This window comes from Apium graveolens, chromosome 2, assembly GCF_009905375.1.
Source record: "Apium graveolens cultivar Ventura chromosome 2, ASM990537v1, whole genome shotgun sequence".
In the NCBI taxonomy this organism is placed as follows: domain Eukaryota; kingdom Viridiplantae; phylum Streptophyta; class Magnoliopsida; order Apiales; family Apiaceae; genus Apium; species Apium graveolens.
Genome location: NC_133648.1, coordinates 142,903,040 through 142,926,512, shown reverse-complemented (window position 1 = coordinate 142,926,512; position 23,473 = coordinate 142,903,040).

Sequence of the window (23,473 nt, the reverse complement as noted above, 5' to 3'; positions counted from 1 at the left end):
TTGTCGAGAACTCAATTAGACTTATCGAGAACTCAATTTTCTATCTACTTTTGATCTTTTTGATTCTGCCATGTGCTAATTTTGCGTTTTGAAAATGCAAATTAACATTTAGACAGTTTTCTTAGAATTGAAAAATTCCAAGCTAAATTTTGAATTTTGAAAAATAAATATACAGAGATTTCTGAAATATTTTTTAACTCATATTCCAGTTAATTTCTAATTAAATCAAATTAATTTTGATTTACTAAAAATCAATCTGCTGCAAAATATTAGCTGAGTTCTTGCCTTTAGGATGAAGAGTTTAGCATTCTAATTTCACCTACAAGTCTAGTGAAAGTTGCTCAATGGTACCATTTACAGCATGTTCTCTAATAAAATGGTACCTTACATCAATGTGCTTTGTTCTAGAATTGTAACACCCCCAAATCCGGGGTCGGGGATCCGGGTTGTCACGAGTTCCATTTCCCTTAATAACACTTAATCTTAATAAACAACCAACTACTGCGTACTGTGACCCCACAATATTCACACACACCACAAATTATAGTCTCAGAGATGAATACCAAAAATAACACAAGTCATTTTATTCCACAATTGTAATCCATTACACCTCAAAAGGGTTTCTGAATAAATTTATATTTTCTTTGCCATTATTACAGTTCATAAATATACATAAGTCTGGTACATCAAAGGTTTAATATAACGACTTGTGTATTTTTCTTTTTATTTCTAATATTTAATAGTGTAATAGTGGAAAAAATAATTAAATAAATGTGTGTATTAATTTTGGCAGCAGTTGTTGATTGTTATTTATGTATTTGTAAATATGTTGATATGAGGGTTGGATTGTGCGATTTACTAGTGAGTCATATGATTTTTATTTCCCCTGTAAAAGTGATTTTTATTATATTTTTAATTCCATAAATATTTGGATTGTTTCTAAAATTAGTTTTATAATTTTATAATTTCAATAATTATTTTTAGGACTTTATAAAATTGAGAAAACAATATTTCACTAATTATTTATTTTTAAATGATTTTCTGATTATGTTTATTTGTAAAATCCATATTTAATTATGGAAATCATCAAAATTCATGAAACTCATATTTTATTAAGTTCGTATTATTCTGAGAATTTTAGAATTATTTTAGAAATTTTCGGGATTATTTTTACATGCGCGTTGTTTCGTTATTTGTTAAATTGCGGGTATTTGTTGCGCCCCAAAGTTTGTTCAAAAATTTTAAATCTACATTTTCGTTATTTTCAGGATATTATAATATTCTAGGTGAAAGTCATGATTTATTGAGACTATTTTAAAAGTCGCAGCGGTTCGATAATTACGAAATTGGCCCCGAATACTGTTCGGACACGTGTCAAATTGACACGTATCCCCTTTCTTTTGATACGTGTCAGGAGGGGAGTTAAAAAGGAATAAAAAATATATATACTACCCTTACCCCCACCACCCCTATGCGTGCCTGTCTCAGTCTCTTGTCTTTCTCTCTTTGCATCTTTTCTTTTCTCTCGGCTTCGCCGCTGTGCTCGTTTCCGGTTCGTTTTTCCGGTGAGTGGCCATATTTGGTTGCTTCGGTTTCTTCTTATTGTTGTTTGCTTATACATATATATATACATATGCATGTATATGGGTATGCAACTGGTTGGTTACTGTGTTGTCCTTTTTATTTTCCGATTGTCGCCCCCTTCTCGGATTCCGGCGAGGGGCGGGTGGCATGGTGGTGGCGCCGCTGCGCGCGCGCGCGTGTGCGGCCTTGTCCTTGCTGTTCTGCTGTGTTGTTGTTGGCTGTGTTAATTCGGTTAACTTGATTTTAATTATTTTGTAGGAATTTTGATTTATAATTATGATATAAATGATTTCGTGCAATTAATTTTATTCAAAGAAATCGGCAAAATTTTGGTTGGAATCTGAATTCGGGTACCCCGAGAATTTTGCCGCCGTACCGCGATGACTCGTTATGAGCGGACGGTGGACGATGATGACGTTGTTCTGAGTCCCAAATTTAATAAATAAATTAAATGTTCGGTACGATGAGAAATGTGACGTGTTGGATTTGTGAATTGCTATGTGATTGGTTTAAATTGGTGACTGAGAATAGTAATTGGTTGTAATTGGTTTGACGTCGATTCTTGTTCGACGGGTAGTCCGATAAACAAAGGAGACGCTGCCCAAATTTTGGGAGCCTATCCTGTAAATTATCGGGGGATATTTGACGAATGTATACAGTTATATACCTATAAATAAATGATGTACGTGCCTACCTGTATATTGTAATAATTGGTTAATAACCATATTTTTACGAAAGGTATCTGCATGTTGTAAGAATATATTTTATAAGTTATAACTAACAACCCTGTTTCCTAAAGTGACAAGTATATGTGATTCCTGAAAATGAATATCGAGCCAAGTTTTGAGTACGTGAACCCTGATTGCTATGTGTATCGAATTAATATGTATAATTACGAGTCGGGATTTGATATCGAATGGGTAGATTTCTAGTGAGTATATGTCAAGCATACTTGGTCGTCTACCGTAGGGTATTTCGACTCTGTAGGTTCTAGTCGAAGAACTCAAGAATTGATATCGAACTAAGATAACCTAGTGATCAGTCGACCAGCGCAACGAGGTTCCAAATAAAGGACCTGAGCGTTGAAGTCGGATCCAGGATAGTCAATTAGTAAAGTGACAAAGGCGAGTGTCCCAAATCGGTTCAAGGTCAATCAGTGATAGTTGTAAAGCTCTGCAAGGCAAGTACCCCTGACCATTCTTTTATGGTTTAGTACATATGAATAGCTAAATGTTTTATTCTTGTAATGGAACATAATCATTTTAAGTTATATATCCCCTGTAGTTATAAATCACTATTTTCAACCTGTTTTGGGGAAAAGTAACTTCAAAAGGTACCTATCTCGAATGAAATGATTTGCGAACTGGATTTTATATGTGTGCTGGTAAAATGAATGGTTTTGAAATGAGATAGATATAAGTGTTTTGAAAACTGGATAAAGAGACTATTTTAATCCACCTATGTCGTGGAATGTTTTCATCCACCTATGTCGTGGAACTTTGGAAAGAGGAAAAAGGGAATTCAGTTGATCTATTAGAATTGAGTAGGCGTAAGTGGCTAATTGGGTTGGGCATTCTGTTTAACCGATTAGTCCAGTATTGGGGGAAAGACCTAGCTAGTCTTTTCCCAAGTTCCGGAACACATTCTTTATTCTGGATGGCCGTTAGTCATTGTCCGGTGAGGGTAGACTGATCAGCTATCTTCACCCGTTGAACGTCCAATAGATTTGATTGATTCAGTTTTGGAATTGATTAACGAATCAACTTGTTGAAATAAATGATTTGGAAATGAAATATATTGCTAAGATTTAACTCTGGTATTTACACATAGCACACGACTGATGTTATTTTTTTGCAGAGCATGCTAGTTTTGAATATCCAGTTTTTAAATGTTCACCATGTTTTGCAAACGAGCTATAACCTCTATTCCTATCACTGCTTTATCATAAGATGATTTATCTGTTATTCATATAGTGGTACTGCTGAGCAATTGATTGCTCACCCTTGCAAAATGTTTTATATATGTATTGTTGATGCCTAAGAGATTCTTCTATGATAGTCGGGCAGAGTTTCAGTTCCCTCCGTGTCAGGCTCCTCTGAGATGGTCTATTGAGTTGCTGTGTTAAGTTAGCTACGTCAGGATGGTTGTTGTAGGTCGGTTTTATAATAGTTGTAACTTAAATCATACTTAAACCTGGAAAAGATCTTGGTAAAGGGGTCATGTTTTGTTAAGTTGGATTATATTATGTTATTGATGACGTCAACTCCGGACCCCGGGGTTGAGGCTGTCACATTGAAAGCCTAGCCTATTGGTAGATCCTACCTCAGCTACAACGACATCAATGCTTGCAGGAAACTGCGGAACATTTCCTATCCGCTCGCGAATTGGGAGCTTGGTCATGTTCATCTTGTCTAGCTGTTATTGTGTGATGAAAGAATAAAGCAAGGGTGAACAACAAACCCACCAAAATAACATGTATAATAATTAACAATATATGAGCATTCTCATAGTACTCATGAAAGTCTTGGTCAAGCAAAAATGAACCAAGTTTGATATCTTAACGCGACCAAGTCGCAAAATATTCAGTATATATGTATATATACTTTTCAAAATCTTGGAAATACTCTTCCATGCATAATATATACGGAGTTTCAGTTTATAACTATATAAAAATATCGTTGCAAGGTGATCTCATATATCTAATCTTGTCTCAATGTTTTTCTAAAAATCTTTGTCATGCATAAGATAATCATTAAATAGATATAAGTTGAGAAGATGAAGTTACAAGATACTCCAATATAGTTATATCTTTTCTAAATACTACTTGAACTACTGTAATAATCCCAATTTTTGGGAAATTTTTGAAACCCTTATGAATAGTGTTTTTGCTGAATGAGAAAACTTTTCATGCCACACTATGTAGGGGTTCTGATATGGATATTCTGAGATTTTATTAGTACTTTATATGGGATATAAGTGTATGTAAAGATCGTCAGAATCCAAATCCGAACACTTTGATTTTTCCCGGAAATCCAATAGATACGGAAAGAATTGAGTATAAGGTAACAGGATAAAAAGGATTTAAATTAAAGGATTATAAGAGAGGATCATAAAAGGAATACAATATATTGAGAAAGTTTAAGGGAACCTAAGTAATAAGATCCCGGGTATGATCCCTCAAACGATAAAAGAGAACGAAAGATAAGCGAACCGTAAAACAAATAAGTGACCAAGAGACAAGCTTGTACAAGAAGCCAGAGATTGTGACATCATCAAACCGCAAGGTGTGGACAAGTGGGAGCATTATGACATGTGCAAGGTGACACAAGCATGACATGGGAAGGAAGGAGGTGTGGTGGCTTTTTAACCACACAAATTCAAGGGCAACAAGGTAATTAACTAAATCAAACACAAAAACAAGCCAACCACGCCAAGCAAAATCATTTTCATCAAAATCAAAAAGAAACCAAGGCATTGTTCTTCATGCTCTCGGCCAAAACAGAACCAGCACACTAAAACTGCTGTATCTCCTTCATTTCTCACTCAAATATTGTGTTCTATAGCTCATTGGAAAGGTATTGAGATGAACTACAACTATTGTTCACAAGTCTCGTCCAAATAATCATGGTAAGACCCTCATTTTTACAGTTCTTTAAATCGGACTTTTAGAAACTTCAAAGCCTAACTTTGTGTTCTTGATTTCTTTGGAAAGATCAAGCTTGTAGGAGGCTCCCTAAGGCTTCCTAGCAACTTAACACCTCCCAAGGAAGGTATAAAATTCAAACCCTAGCCTTTACTTTATTTGTTAGTAAGTTTAATGGTTGGTGTTGTGAAATGAGAAGTATGGATTGTGATTATTAGTAGTTTGGTTTGATTTGGAAGTGTTTTGGTAATTGAAGCTTGATTATAGTTCATAGGTCTTGATTGTGGTTGTTTGAGTTGAAAACCTTGGAGATTATGGACTGATGTGGTATGTTTTAGGTGAAGTTTTGTTGTATTGATGGTTATGAGTTGGTGGGTGGTTAATTGGAGTAGTTTAAATATTGGTAATCGCGTAAACATAGACGTCGTAACGTCCGATTTTCTTTGGACTGTTTTTGTGCATAACATTAGGACCCGAGAACCCCCTGCTAGATTATGACCACTGCCATGTTTAGATAGCTCATGTTACGAGCTTCGTTTTGATATGTAGTTCGTTCGATTCCGATGCACGGTTTAGGAGAAACGACCGTTTCAAGTAACGGCGTTTCGCGAACGAAACTTTTCCCCTCGCCTTACTTTGAAACATAGGTTAAAGACCAAAAAGGGTTAATTAATGCATGAAACATTTATGGTAAGTGTGTTAGGCAGTTGGTAAGACACTCGCGAAGGAATCGCCTTAAAACTCGTAAAGGTTAAATTATTAAAAATGGTGGAGCCGAGGGTACCCGAGTGACTTAAGAGAATCAGTAAGCGCAAAACGAGCGTTAGAGTCTGAGTTGGTTAGAGTATAGATTTACAAGTGACTTTGGTTTAATTCCAACTTACTTGTTGTTTGTAGGTTACCAGACTCGTCCCGAGCCATTCATAACCCCCAGTCGCTCAGGCAAGTTTTCTACCCGATATACTGTTGTTGTGATGTAAATATATGTATATGCATTATCTTGTGATATTGCATGATTGTTATTAGCAAATTTTGCGATATATTGGAGTATGCTGATATGGTATATATGCATGTCTGTTTCGTAATCTGGTTATCTATCTGTTGATTTCAATGCTTATAGTTGCATAATACCTATGCTAGAAATAAGCAAGTAGTTGCGTATACCCTTAGTATAGGGGATAAAAGGTGAACATATTTCTAAACCGGGAGTCGATGTTCCCGAGTATATTATATATATATATATATATTTATATATATGGATATAGTTTTTAAAACTATGGATCGAATAAGGTTTATTCGATACCTTTATTTTACTTAATTGAATATTAATTTGAGTATTCATTCGAGGGCTTATGACTCAGTTTATTTTATTATTTGAATATTATTTGAATATTCATTCGAGGGCTTATGACTCAGTTTATATTATTATTGAATATTACTTGGATATTCATTTGAGGATGTATGACTCCTTTATTTTATGAATATTATTTATAGTATTCATTCGAGGTATTATGACTCCGCTTATTACCTAATAATATTCTTTATTGTATTAAAGAATAAGGTGTCGATAATCAAACTTATTTTTGATTATTCAAATAAAGATATTACTTTCGTATAAGTATATCTTTGATTATTTGCTATTCATTTCAAGTATAAGTTTTAATACTTCTACTTCAATTATTTTATAAAGATTATTCTTTATGGGAATATTATTTAAATAATAATATTCAGACATTTTCTAAATATTCTGGGGATTGATTTATTTTATTAAATCAGCATCACTCCAAACATTCTTAAAAATATTTTGTGAGTCTTCAAAATGATTTTTAAAAGTTAGAGCGGATCCTAAAACTCATTTTTATATTTAAGATTCTCCTTTCGAAGGGGATTTAAATACTCGCTCAAAACCTGAGGGATCCGGCTCTGTGGTGTGTTTTATATTCGCAACAAGGTTGCTGTTTTGTTAAATGAATCGATTACTTACCCAACACTCGGGAAGTAAAATTCTTGGAACAAGTTAATCCATTAACAGGCATCGCCTGGGAAATATCGGTGAGTTCTCCTTTCCAAATAGATACGACTTCTTGGTGGAGCCGTATCAACAAGTTTCTACTTGGGAAAAGTGGGGACGAGCTTTACGTTTCAGAGTCATGGATTTCATCTGAACTAGGAGTGGCGTAAGTGGCCGAGTAGCGCCGGCCCAGCCTTATTATATTGGCCCAAATGGCCTGGAAGTTCCGCTAAGGCGGTCCATTCCTTAGGAGTTCAGTGTTCGGTTGACAAGTAAATCCGACAGGTTCTCCTCTACATGTAGAAAATGGTGGGGTTGTACTACTACGACTGATCATCGTAAGTGGTCTTCCTGGCGCGGCAAACTCCCGTAATGAGTTCATCATCCAATTGGATAATTTCTGCAACACTACCCAGAGCACTTCGATAGAAAGGCTACGGTTGGGCGATTGTTGAGTGTTGGCAGGGTCAAGTTTTCAAAATGATGTTTACATCAAATGAAGTATCTCGTAACTTCATTTTATTTTGATAATATTTTAAAGATTTAATCTATTCAAATCTTGCCTTGTAGTCTCATCTATGTGATGAACTTTTGAAGCTAATTATAACTTGAACGGTGGTAGTTCAAGTAGTATTTGGGAAAGATATAAGTATATTGGGGTATCTTGTAACTTCATCTTTTAAACTTATATCTAATTAATAATTGTCTTATGAATGACAAAGATTTTCAGAAAAACGTTAAGACAAGGTTAGATATATGAGATCACCTTGCAACGATATTTTTTTTTATACAGTTATACACTGGGACTTTGTGTATATTGTGCATAGAAGAGGACTTCCAATATTTTGAAAAGTATATATGTATATATATATATACTGAATATTTTGTGACTTCATCGCATTAAGATATCAACTTGGTTCATTTCTTTTGACCAAGACTTTCATGAGTACTATGAGAAGGCTCATATATTGTTAATCATTATACATATTATTTTGGTGGGCTTGCTGCTCACCCTTGCTTTCTTCTTTCATCACACAACATCAGATAGACAAGATGAACCGGACCAAGCTCCCGATTCGCAAGAGGTTAGGAGACGTTCCGCAGTTTTCTAGAAGCACTGATGCCGCCATAGCCGAGGTAGGAACTACCAATAGGCTAGGCTTTCAACTTTTGATGTATCAGATTATGTATATTTATGAATTGTAATAATGGCAAAGAAATGTAAATTTATTCAGAAACCTGTTTAAGGTGTATTGGCATATAATTATGGAATAAAACGACTTGTGATTATTTTTGGATATTCATCTCTGAGACTATAACTTGTGGTGTGTGTGTTTATTGTGGGGTCACAGTACAGAGTAGTTGATTATTTATTAAGATTGGGTGTTGTTAAGGGAAATGGAACTCGTGACAACCCGGATCCCCGACCCCGGATCTGGGGGTGTTACAGAAATGGTATCAGAGCTAAGCGTTATAAACCTCAGAGATGATGGGACGTTAAGATAATAAGTTCACTAAGATAATAAGAACTCTTGCCAAGTTCATAGTCGGGCTACCTAACGTAGTACTGACAGTTAAAACCCTTATGGGAACCCTTATAAATATCGTGATAGGAGCGTAGTTCGTTATCGTATATGGTAGCGGGACTCCGAACCCTGAGGTTGAGGAGCAACATCGCGATGATATTTTATTACTAATTGGAGATCGGATTGTGGATCCGATAGAGTGTCCTAATGCAGGACCGGATGATGTTGATATTGAGGATTTAGCGGTTGGGGATGTTGTCCTAGAAGGGATAGTTGTTGAGGAGGATCCCATGGAGGATCCTGACAAGAATGAATAAAGGACCACTGTGGAATTGATAACCATGGTTAGAGCGACTACCAGAGGTAGGACTGGTCGGTCACTACCGGAGGTTCATTCAAGTTTGTAAAGATAGTAGCCCCTTTAACGCGGCTTACTCATAAGACTGAGAAGTTCGAATAGACAGAGAAAAGCGAGAACAACTTTTAAGAACTGAAGCAAAGGTTGGTGACGGCCCCTATGTTGGCGTTGCCGGATGGAAAAAGGAGATTTTGTGATTTGTAAGTGATGCTTCGCATAAGGAATTAGGGTGCTTCTTAGCACAGCAAGATAATCGCGTCTGCGTCAAGACAATTAAGGTAATATGAAATTCGATATCCCCGCCCATGAGCTTAGGCTCGTGGCAATAGTTTTACCCTAAAGATTGGAGGCACTACTTGTATGGAGAGAAGTGCGGGATTTACACAAACCATAGGAGCTCTAGTACATTTTTACGTAGAAAGAGCTCAACATACGCCAGAGGAGGCGGTTAGAGCTAATCAAGAATGATGATTGGGAGATTCTTTATCATTCGGGGGAAAGCCAATATGGTGGCTGATGCCCTTAGTAAAAAGGAGAGACTCAAGATGATAATGTCTTTTGGAGAGTTTATAAGAGATTTTGAAAATAATGGAAATAGAAGTGAAGGTAACCGGAGCCGGTACCGAAAAGCTATTTGAGATCGCTATGCGGTCTGAATTATTGGAAAATTTATTATTGTGCCAAGAAAAAGTGATGAATGAAGGTATAGAGCCAACAATTAGATAAAAGATTAATACCGAGAAAGATGAGAAGGGAATAATGAGGTATTCCTACAGAATTTGGGTTCCAAATGTTCAAGAGCTTAAAGATGAGATCTTAGATGAAAGCTAGTTTGAGGAATAAGATTTAGAGCAAACCCTGAACCTGATAGTCAGGGAGGTCGCCATCAAGATAGAAGGAACCCATAACATAATGAAGTGGAAAATGAGGATTTTAACGTATAAGATAACCCCAAGTATGGGAGAAGGATGAAACATTTTATACTAAGGAAACAGAAAGTCGAGTAAGGAAAGGAGACCCGAGACGGTACTCCTATACGGCAATTCATGGACCTGTCTAAAGAGAACTTAGACTATTATCCCCAACCACCACCCTGAGGAGACAGTGCGGTGGGAAATTCTTTCAGGACCTTTAAATCGCTAAGCTCTCAGAGTTCCAAGGAACAAGCTGACCCAGTCGAGGCAAGAGCCTGGCTAAAGGAAATATAGGAATCATTTGAGATTCTAAATGATTGACGAATCACAAAAGACTGTTTTTATCACTTACCCTCCTAAGAGAGAGACTACCCACCGGTAAAAGGCCAAGGAAGGCACGGAGCAAGAGATTATAATAAACTGATTTAAGTTCAGTCAATTGTTTTCGGGAAAGTAATTCCCAAAGATAAGGAGATAGTGTAAAAGCTTTAGAGCCAGAACAAAGACAGACGAGTATGATAAATTATGAATCTAAGTTGTAAAAGTTATCAAGATTCGTTCTGAGGACACGAATCCAGAATGACGGGATGTTTGAAATCAATGCTTATGTTGTGTTGGTTCATGAAATAATGATAAGAGAAAGGAAAATAAAAAGAAATTGAAGTGGAAAGGAATATAACGGCAATAGAGTTTGAGGTATGATAAGGGAGTTGGGTATGAGGAAACCCTAACGACTCGTAGCAATAGAAATAGAAAAGTATGCATTCGTCAGGATGAGGGTGATTCACCATAAGTTAAAATTGATGGTTGAGGGCATAAGAGATACATATAGTTTATCCCCTGTAAGTTGGGAGGATTCGAGGAAACCTTGAGATAATTCGAAGGATAAATAATGAGACGCGGATAGACTAAGGGGATAAGGAAGTAAGAAATTAGGAAAAATTGGATGAAGGAAGTGACCTTCAAGAAGGAAATGTAAGACCGGTGGCTTGATACCCAGAAAGGGAGACGCCAGGTATGAAAGATATCCCAACATTGAGGTGACTGTTGAGATAAACAACAGAAGTAAATAAGGAATTATTAAGAAGAAGTTCACGTTGAACACGACCAATATCTTCCAGAACATCCTTGTTATCGTTACCAAATTAGGCAAGACAAGCGGATAACCGTTGTTATCTTTTGGAGGCCATATGGATTGACCTCAATTTGAATAAGGATGCTATTATGAAGTTAGGTATAGACTATCGAGGTGGGAATGATGAATATGATAATCTATCAAGGAAATATGACTTGATTTATTCGTGGAAGGATGCAGGTACATTTTAAAGGTGGAATTAAGGATAGAACATTGGTAACTTAAAATGAATCCTAGGGGACTGCATAAAGGTTGGCATGTCACCCTTAATAGGGACAGTATGAGTTTTGACAGTATGATTGGGAAAGGGTTAAGGTAACAACAACCTTTAAGAATCAGTGGAGAAATTTTGCAGAAGTATATAGACAATGGTTCTACTATTAGTAAATGGTATTGTGATATGCCCTGTATCTAGGGAATACAGGAGGAACGATTGAAGGATAACCTTAGAGGTTTTATAAGGAAAAAGGTAATATTCAAAATTCTCAAGAATAGAAATGTGGATAAAGGAAATATGACGTAATTATAATGATGCCAAGTGGGGCACGTGTTAAACCACGAGAAAGTATGGATCGAACCAGTAATGGTCGAAATTGTTCAGGGCAATTAGGACTTAAGATAAAAAAAAATGTTCTAAGTATGATTGAGAGTCAGTCTTGACAGTGATTAGCCTCTAAAGACTGAGGCAATAACTTATGGAAAAATGGTGATATTTTTTTTCCCATCTGATTTTAAGGAAAACATCTTCACTCAAGCAGTGATCGGAAATAAGGTAGAAAATTTATTTGGAGGTGGTTAAAATGACATTGACTGTAAGGAAATTTTACTATCAGGAAAGGCCAAAGAGGTGGCCGACACTTTAAGGGTAAGAGGATAATTATAGGCGCGTGTGCCAAAAGAATACAGTGATGATGGTTAAAAATGTGAAGGTTGAATTATGGTTTGGAAGATTGACATTCCTTCTGATGACTGTGCAATACCCAACCGTAATAGTAGTTGGTAAAGGTTTAATTCGTGTAATCACCATGAACGGGCTATCTATCTTAGAAGGTCCTATCTTGAGATAAGCCAGGACCATGTTTCAAAAAGGACTAGATGAACCCTTGAGTTAATTCTTCTATTTAGGGCGTATGATTAAGAATGGTATTAACCTGCTATCGTTGCTTTGATTGAAACTCTTCTGCACTTTTATCGGCTTCATGTCATGTATGTATGTCAGAATCAGGAGTGTACTCCATGAATCATGAATGGTGATTATGTTACCTCCTTAGAAGGATTTGATACGACATGTATGGACTCCGTATGGTTAGCTATTAAGACTTCATGGAAAATGAATGACTACAGTGGGTCAGTGGTGGACCATAGTAAGGCAGCAATGATTCTGCGAGTAGTGAGCTGATTACAACCATGAGAGTTGTATTGGAATGGGTGTTGAGATTGAGTACCCCTAATCGGGTCGTGGTAGTGTATAAGTTATCATTGATAGACTAATTAAGTAGAGTATCTACCTAGTGAATAATTATTCTTTCTTATCAATAGAGAGTCGTATTATTATACGAGGAAGGTTGCGGTGCGAGCATAGAATCCTAGTAACGGTGATATATAGAATGAGATCCCAAATTCGATTTTCGATGTCGAGGGAGTTTCAAAGGTGATTGTGTATAAGCTCGAGGAAGAGCATGGGTCCATAGAATGATGGACGGGATAGCGAAAATATTTAGGCACGTGAAATGCGATGCTATAATACTTGATGTTGATATAAATACATATATGTTTTGTTCTTCTATGACAAACCTCTATAGTTCAGAGGTAGATCCCAAGCCAGATATTTTATGGCAATAAATTTTTTTTTATGAATATACAATTCTCTTCAATTCGTTCTTTTCTCTTCTTTTCATTTCATGTAAGCTGAGAAGAACAACCCTTCCAGAAGGGGAGGTATTGCCGAATGACTATCTATCTGTGTGATAGAAGCCGAGTAGGATACCAGCTATTGTTTAATTGCTTGTCAAGTACTAAAGGCTGGCCACCTTCTGTACTAACTATGCGATATAACAAGTGTTCATGATCATAGTGATCTCTCAACAAATTCCTTTACTTCTATTTGATTGATCAAATTTTGGAAAATAGAAACAACTGAAAAAGGAGTAATAAAGTGGTGGTAGTATGCGGAATGGAAACACATTCGTGATACTAAGGTTGACGTGGTTATTAAAAGGTTATAGAACGCTAACGAGCAAAAGTATAACCAGTATAATATTAGGAATGGAAGGTAGTAGCGATTATGAACTGGAAAAGAATGGGTATTAAGAAGCAAAAGCTCTAATGCTAAAAGCTATAATGAGAGTCTGTGCAATAGACTTGAAAAAAATTGGAATGATCACTTAACACAGATTGAGTTTTCTTACGACAATAGATCATATGTCAATATTGAGATATCGCCTTATGAGATCCTTGAGGGAAGACAATATCGATCTCCCTTATGTTAGGATGAAGTTGTAGAGCGCAAGATGCTCGGACCAGCAGTGGTCTAAAGGACCAAGGATATGATAGATCTAATCAGAGGACGGCTGGTAGTAACCCAAGATGGACATAAGAGGTATGCTGATTTGACTCAAAAAGGACAAAGAGTATGAAATAGGGGGCCTAGTAATGTTATAGGTATCCCCTTGGAAACCCTTGAAAAGGATTGATGAGGTTCGGAAAGAAAGGAAAGCTAAGTCTACAATTTGTTGGACCCTTGGATATATTAAGACGTTTGGGAAGTTAGCATATGAGCTAGCCCTACCCCCGAACCTGTAGCAAGTTCATAACGTGTTCCACGTATCAATGTTAAGGAAGTGTAATTCGGATGCCAGACAAATAGGGGCATATGAGCGCATAGACATGCAACCAGACGTAACCTATATGGAGCAACCAGGAAGGGTATAGAGTAAAAGGGAGCGAGTGCTTAGGAGAAGGGTTATCAAACTAGTAAGAGTTTGATGGTAGAACCACAATGTGGGAAAATTTACTCGAGAGTTAGAAAGTGCAATGCTAAGAGAGTATCCCTATTCATTTTCTATCTAATTCCGGGACGGAATCCTTTTAAGGAGGGGAGACTGTAATAATCCCAATTTTTGGGAAATTTTTGAAACCCTTATGAATAGTGTTTTTGCTGAATGAGAAAACTTTTCATGCCACACTATGTAGGGGTTCTGATATGGATATTCTGAGATTTTATTAGTACTTTATATGGGATATAAGTGTATGTAAAGATCGTCAGAATCCAAATCCGAACACTTTGATTTTTCCCGAAAATCCAATAGATACGGAAAGAATTGAGTATAAGGTAACAGGATAAAAATGATTTAAATTAAAGGATTATAAGAGAGGATCATAAAAGGAATACAATATATTGAGAAAGTTTAAGGGAACCTAAGTAATAAGATCCCGGGTATGATCCCTCAAACGATAAACGAGAACGAAAGATAAGCGAACCGTAAAACAAATAAGTGACCAAGAGACAAGCTTGTACAAGAAGCCAGGGATTGTGACATCATCAAACCGCAAGGTGTGGACAAGTGGGAGCATTATGACATGTGCAAGGTGACACAAGCATGACATGGGAAGGAAGGAGGTGTGGTGGCTTTTTAACCACACAAATTCAAGGGCAACAAGGTAATTAACTAAATCAAACACAAAAACAAGCCAACCAAGCCAAGCAAAATCATTTTCATCAAAATCAAAAAGAAACCAAGGCATTGTTCTTCATGCTCTCGGCCAAAACAGAACCAGCACACTAAAACTGCTGTATCTCCTTCATTTCTCACTCAAATATTGTGTTCTATAGCTCATTGGAAAGGTATTGAGATGACCTACAACTATTGTTCACAAGTCTCGTCCAAATAATCATGGTAAGACCCTCATTTTTACAGTTCTTTAAATCGGACTTTTAGAAACTTCAAAGCCTAACTTTGTGTTCTTGATTTCTTTGGAAAGATCAAGCTTGTAGGAGGCTCCCTAAGGCTTCCTAGCAACTTAACACCTCCCAAGGAAGGTATAAACTTCAAACCCTAGCCTTTACTTTATTTGTTAGTAAGTTTAATGGTTGGTGTTGTGAAATGAGAAGTATGGATTGTGATTATTAGTAGTTTGGTTTGATTTGGAAGTGTTTTGGTAATTGAAGCTTGATTATAGTTCATAGGTCTTGATTGTGGTTGTTTGAGTTGAAAACCTTGGAGATTATGGACTGATGTGGTATGGTTTAGGTGAAGTTTTGTTGTATTGATGGTTATGAGTTGGTGGGTGGTTAATTGGAGTAGTTTAAATATTGGTAATCGCGTAAACATAGACGTCGTAACGTCCGATTTTCTATGGACTGTTTTTGTGCATAACATTAGGACCCGAGAACCCCCTGCTAGATTATGACCACTGCCATGTTTAGATAGCTCATGTTACGAGCTTCGTTTTGATATGTAGTTCGTTCGATTCCGATGCACGGTTTAGGAGAAACGACCGTTTCAAGTAACGGCGTTTCGCGAATGAAACTTTTCCCCTCGCCTTACTTTGAAACATAGGTTAAAGACCAAAAAGGGTTAATTAATGCATGAAACATTTATGGTAAGTGTGTTAGGCAGTTGGTAAGACACTCGCGAAGGAATCGCCTTAAAACTCGTAAAGGTTAAATTATTAAAAATGGTGGAGCCGAGGGTACTCGAGTGACTTAAGAGAATCAGTAAGCGCAAAACGAGCGTTAGAGTCTGAGTTGGTTAGAGTATAGATTTACAAGTGACTTTGGTTTAATTCCAACTTACTTGTTGTTTGTAGGTTACCAGACTCGTCCCGAGCCATTCATAACCCCCAGTCGCTCAGGCAAGTTTTCTACCCGATATACTGTTGTTGTGATGTAAATATATGTATATGCATTATCTTGTGATAGTGCATGATTGTTATTAGCAAATTTTGCGATATATTGGAGTATGCTGATATGGTATATATGCATGTCTGTTTCGTAATCTGGTTATCTATCTGTTGATTTCAATGCTTATAGTTGCATAATACCTATGCTAGAAATAAGCAAGTAGTTGCGTATACCCTTAGTATAGGGGATAAAAGGTGAACATATTTCTAAACCGGGAGTCGATGTTCCCGAGTATATTATATATATATATATTTATATATATGGATATAGTTTTTAAAACTATGGATCGAATAAGGTTTATTCGATACCTTTATTTTACTTAATTGAATATTAATTTGAGTATTCATTCGTGGGCTTATGACTCAGTTTATTTTATTATTTGAATATTATTTGAATATTCATTCGAGGGCTTATGACTCAGTTTATATTATTATTGAATATTACTTGGATATTCATTTGAGGATGTATGACTCCTTTATTTTATGAATATTATTTATAGTATTCATTCGAGGTATTATGACTCCGCTTATTACCTAATAATATTCTTTATTGTATTAAAGAATAAGGTGTCGATAATCAAACTTATTTTTGATTATTCAAATAAAGATATTACTTTCGTATAAGTATATCTTTGATTATTTGCTATTCATTTCAAGTATAAGTTTTAATACTTCTACTTCAATTATTTTATAAAGATTATTCTTTATGGGAATATTATTTAAATAATAATATTCAGACATTTTCTAAATATTCTGGGGATTGATTTATTTTATTAAATCAGCATCACTCCAAACATTCTTAAAAATATTTTGCGAGTCTTCAAAATGATTTTTAAAAGTTAGAGCGGATCCTAAAACTCATTTTTATATTTAAGATTCTCCTTTCGAAGGGGATTTAAATACTCGCTCAAAACCTGAGGGATCCGGCTCTGTGGTGTGTTTTATATTCGCAACAAGGTTGCTGTTTTGTTAAATGAATCGATTACTTACCCAACACTCGGGAAGTAAAATTCTTGGAACAAGTTAATCCATTAACAGGCATCGCCTGGGAAATATCGGTGAGTTCTCCTTTCCAAATAGATACGACTTCTTGGTGGAGCCGTATCAACAAGTTTCTACTTGGGAAAAGTGGGGACGAGCTTTACGTTTCAGAGTCATGGATTTCATCTGAACTAGGAGTGGCGTAAGTGGCCGAGTAGCGCCGGCCCAGCCTTATTATATTGGCCCAAATGGCCTGGAAGTTCCGCTAAGGCGGTCCATTCCTTAGGAGTTCAGTGTTCGGTTGACAAGTAAATCCGACAGGTTCTCCTCTACATGTAGAAAATGGTGGGGTTGTACTACTACGACTGATCATCGTAAGTGGTCTTCCTGGCGCGGCAAACTCCCGTAATGAGTTCATCATCCAATTGGATAATTTCTGCAACACTACCCAGAGCACTTCGATAGAAAGGCTACGGTTGGGCGATTGTTGAGTGTTGGCAGGGTCAAGTTTTCAAAATGATGTTTACATCAAATGAAGTATCTCGTAACTTCATTTTATTTTGATAATATTTTAAAGATTTAATCTATTCAAATCTTGCCTTGTAGTCTCATCTATGTGATGAACTTTTGAAGCTAATTATAACTTGAACGGTGGTAGTTCAAGTAGTATTTGGGAAAGATATAAGTATATTGGGGTATCTTGTAACTTCATCTTTTAAACTTATATCTAATTAATAATTGTCTTATGAATGACAAAGATTTTCAGAAAAACGTTAAGACAAGGTTAGATATATGAGATCACCTTGCAACGATATTTTTTTTTATACAGTTATACACTGGGACTTTGTGTATATTGTGCATGGAAGAGGACTTCCAATATTTTGAAAAGTATATATGTATATATATATATACTGAATATTTTGTGACTTCATCGCATTAAGATATCAACTTGGTTCATTTCTTTTGACCAAGACTTTCATGAGTACTATGAGAAGGCTCATATATTGTTAATCATTATACATATTATTTTGGTGGGCTTGCTGCTCACCCTTGCTTTCTTCTTTCATCACACAACATCAGATAGACAAGATGAACCGGACCAAGCTCCCGATTCGCAAGAGGTTAGGAGACGTTCCGCAGTTTTCTAGAAGCACTGATGCCGCCATAGCCGAGGTAGGAACTACCAATAGGCTAGGCTTTCAACTTTTGATGTATCAGATTATGTATATTTATGAATTGTAATAATGGCAAAGAAATGTAAATTTATTCAGAAACCTGTTTAAGGTGTATTGGCATATAATTATGGAATAAAACGACTTGTGATTATTTTTGGATATTCATCTCTGAGACTATAACTTGTGGTGTGTGTGTTTATTGTGGGGTCACAGTACAGAGTAGTTGATTATTTATTAAGATTGGGTGTTGTTAAGGGAAATGGAACTCGTGACAACCCGGATCCCCGACCCCGGATCTGGGGGTGTTACAACTACCACCGTTCAAGGTATAATCAATTTCAAAAGTTCATCACATAGATGAGACTACAAGATAAGACTTGAATAGATTCAATCTTTAAAATATCATTTGAAAGAAATGAAGTTACGAGATACTTCATTAAGTCCCGATATATATATATATATATATATATATATATACCTCATAAAATCCTTGAAAACCTCTATTATGAAAAGTATAAACAGAGTTATAGTACCCAATAAATTTGGAAAGAAGAAAACTTTGACATAAACCTGATATCTTGCTGATCAGGTAAAGATACCCATTAAGTAACCTTTTCTACTAGTAAATGGATAAATTCCTCGCCGGTCATCACCCTGGCCGCATTAGGACCTCGCGCTAGACCGTTACCTGGCCACTCACGCGTTGATGGACTGTCACCCAGCCTCTTACACCTTGATAGATCGTACCCCGGTCGGTCGCTTATGCCAAATCAATTAGGTGGAATTACTTCCTGAACGTTGGGTAAGTAATCAAATTGTTTTCTCAAAACAGCAACCTCGTTGCGAATATAAAATACACCACAGAGCTGGATCCCTAAGATTTTTGAGCGAGTATTCAAGTCCCCTTCGAAAGGAAGATCTTAAATTTGAAAAAGAGTTTTGGGATCCGCTCAAGCCTTTAAAATCATTTTGAAGACTCGAAAATATTATTGAAAGCGTTTGGAATAAGGATGATTTGATAGAATAAATCAATTTCAAGATAATCAAAGAATATCTGAATTTTATGCTATAAATAATATTCCAATAACGAATAGTTTTTGTCAAAGCAAATGAAGTAAAAGTTTTAAAAATAACTTTCTGAAAATATTTAAAGTAAGAATGATTGACGATATCAATCATTTCTCGAATACTTGGCGAATAACGAAACATTATTCTTTAAGAAAATAATGAATATTATTTAATAAAATAAACGGAGTCGTAAGTCCTCGAATGAATATTCAAACTAATACTCACTTATAATTCAAAACTATCGAATAAATATTATTCGATTAATAGTTTTGAAAAATATATATATATATATATAATATACTCGGGAACATCGCCTCCCGGTTTAGAAAAATGTTAACTTTTGGGTCCCTTATACTAAGGGTATACGCAAATAATGCCTATCTCTAGCATAAGTATTATGCAGTTTATAAACAATTGAATCAATAACAAGATATCAAGATTACGAAACAAGCATGCATATGTGTACATATATATCATATCAACATGCTCCAATATATCACAAGATTTGCTAATAACAATCATGAACTTATCACAAGATAATGCATATACATATATACATCACAACAACAGTTATACGGGTAGAAAACTTGCCTGAGTGTTCCGGGGTAGACTTAAGCTTAGAGTGGGTCTGGTAACCTATGAACAACAATATAAGCCAAAATTAAACCACGGTCACTTAAGAAACTGGACTTTATCCACTTAGACTCTAACGTTCGCTTATGCGCTTAATGATTTTCATTAGTCTCTCGAGTACCCTCGGCTCCACCATTTTTATAAAATTAATCATTAAACGTTTTAAGGCGACTCTTTTGCGAGTACTTTACCAACTGCCTAATACACCTTACATAATTGTTTCGTATTCCAATTAGTCTTTTAAGGTCATAAACAAGGTCTCAAAGTTACTCGAGGGGTTTGGGTTTGTTAACGAAACGTCGTTACTTAAATCGGTCGTTTCTCCTAAATCATAAATCGGATCTAAGCGAAAGACATATCAAAATGAAGCTTGAAACATAAACTATCTAAGAATGGAAGTGGTTAGTTCATACCAGTGGCTGTTTGGGTTCAACAGTTAAGCTCAAAATAGTTTAAAGAAAAGCGGGCATTACGATGGCTATAACCTAACAATTTCCAAAGTTTAAACTACACCAAATCATCACCAATTCAACAACAATCCAACATCCATCAATATCAAAATAAACCCATTCATCTAAGCATCATTATCATCCAAACAAACCAAACTTAAAACTAAGAGTTCAAGAGTTTATACCTTCCTTGGATAGTGGGTAGTCACTAACAAGCCTTTAGAAACCTTGATCTATGCTTAATCAACCTTAAAATTACATGAAAATAAAGAAAATCAAAGTAAGTTACTATTCACTACTATTCATCATCATCTTTTATGAGTGGATTAGCGAACCAAACCATGGAATCATGATCTTAAACTCATGGTATAATTAAGTTATGAAATATAGGATCCAAGGAAACAAACCTTGTAATTTTCCATGGCCTAGAGCTTGAGTTTTGAAAATCTATTTCTTCATTTCTTGAAAAGGTCGAATGGAAGAAGAAAGAAATGGGGGAGAGATTTTGATTGCTTGTCTTGCCTTGATCTTTGTGCAAAGAATGCATGGTTGTGGTTAATTATTAGCTAAATATCTTGTTTCACTTGCTTATGTTATTGCTTGCATTACTACTTTGCCACATGTCTCATTATTGTGGTGTGATGATGTCACCTTGCTTTTAACCATATGTTTTAGCTTATCTTGGAAGCTTCCTTCTCATGATACTTGCATGTGCTTGGCCCTTGGTCATTTATTTGTTTTACGGTTTGCTTAACTTTCGTTCTCGTTGATCGTTTGAGGGATCATATCCGGGATCTTATTACTTAGGGTTCCCTAATCCTCTCTTAAAATTTTATAGTCCTTTAATGATCCTTTCTTATAATCCTTGAATTTAAATCCTTTTAATCATATTACCTTATACTCAATTCTTTCGGTGTCTGGTGGAATTTTTGGGGAAAACCAAAGTGTTTGAATCTGAATTCTGACGACCTTTACATCCACTCATTTACTTTATGGAATACTATACGATCTCAGAATTTCTATAACAGTACTCCTATATAGTGTGGTTTGATAATTTCCTTAATCAGCATCATCAACAAAAAGTTACTATTCATCAGGGTCTCAAATATTTCCAAAAATTGGGGTTATTACAGTCTCCCCTCCTTAAAAAGATTCCGTCCCGGAATCAGATAGAGAACAGTTGGGGATGCTTTTCTAGCATTGCGCTTTCTAACTCTGAAGTCAATTTTTTTCCCACATTGTGGTTTTACCACAAAATTCTGACTAGTCCAGTAACCCTGTTCCTAAACACTTACTCCTTTCAATCCATAACCCTTACTGGTTGCTCCATATAGGTCAAGTCTGGTTGCATGCCTATACGCTCGTATTCTCCTATATGTCCAACATTCGGATTATGCTTCCTTAATATTGATATGTGGAATACGTTATGAACTTGCTACAGGTTCGAGGGAAGGACTAGCTCATATGCTAACTTCCCAATACGTCTTAATATCTCCAAGGGTCCAATAAATCATGGACTTAGCTTTCCTTTCTTTCCGAACCTCATTAATCCTTTCCAAGGGAATACTTTTAGTAATACTAGGTTCCCTACTTCATACTCTTTGTCCTTTTGGGCTAAACCGACATACTTCTCTAGTCGATCTTGGGCTGCTACCAGCTGTCCTCTGATTAGATCTATTATGTCCTTGGTTATTTGGAGTACTTTGGACCCGAGCATCTTGCGCTCTCCAACTTCATCCCGATATAAGGGAGATCGGCATCTTCTTTTTTTCATATAGGGCCTCGTAAGGCGATATTTCGACACTGTCATATTATCTATCATCGTAAGAAAACTCAATCCGTGCTAAGTGATCATTCCAAATTTCTTTCAAGCCTATCACACAGACTCTCATTATATCATCTAGCTCTACAGCTTTCGCTTCTCAATACTTATTCTTTTCCAGTTTACAATTATTACTATCTTCCGTACATAATACTATTCTGGATATACCTTTAGTCGCTAGAGTTTTATAACCTTTTAATAAACACGTCAACCTTAGTATCACGAACGCGTTTCCATTCCGAATACCACCATACTTATACTACTCCTTTTCTAGTTATTTCTATCTTCCAAAGTTTGATCAATCATATAGAAGTAGAAGAATTTATTGAGAGATCACTATGATCATGAACACTTGTTCTATTGCATAGTTAGTACAGAAGGTGACCATCCTTCAGTACTTGACAAGCAATTAAATAACATGCGGTATCCTACTAGGCTTCTGTCACACATATGGATAGTCATTCAGCTATACCTCCCCTTTTGGAAGGGTTGTTCTTCTCAGTTTACACGAAAATAAAAAAAAAGAGAAAAGAAAGAATTTAAGAGAATTATATAAAAATATTGCCACAAAACATCTGGCTTGGAGTCTACCTCTGAACTATAGAGGTTTATCAAAAGAGCACAAAACATATATATGTATATATCTCAACATCAAGTATTATAGCATCGTAATTCATGTTCTTGAATCTTTACTATTCCGTCCGTCATTCTATGAACCCATGCTCTTGCTCGAGCTTATAAACAATCACCGTTGAAACTCATTCGACAGTGAAAATCAAATCTGGGATTTCATTCTAGACATCATCGTTACTAGAATCTATTGCTATACCGCAACCTTCTTCGTATAGTAATACTACTATTTATCGATAAGAAGGAATAAATATTCAATAGGTAGATAATCCACTAGTTAGTCTATCAATGATAACTTATACATCACCACGACCCGATTAGTGGTACTTAATCTCAACATCCATTACAATACAACTCTCACGGTTGTAATCGGCTCATTATTCAAAGAATTGTTGATACATTACTATAGTCCACCACGGACCTATGGTAGTCATTTGTTTTCCTTAGAATCTTAATAGCTAACCATAAAGAGTCCATACATGTCGTATCAAATTCTTCTAAGGAGGTAACATAATCACCATTCATGATTCATGAAGAACACTCCAGATCCTGACGTACATACATGACATGAAGCAGATAAAATTGTAAAAGAGTTTTAATCAAAGCAACGGTAGCAGGTTAATACCATTCTTAATCATATGC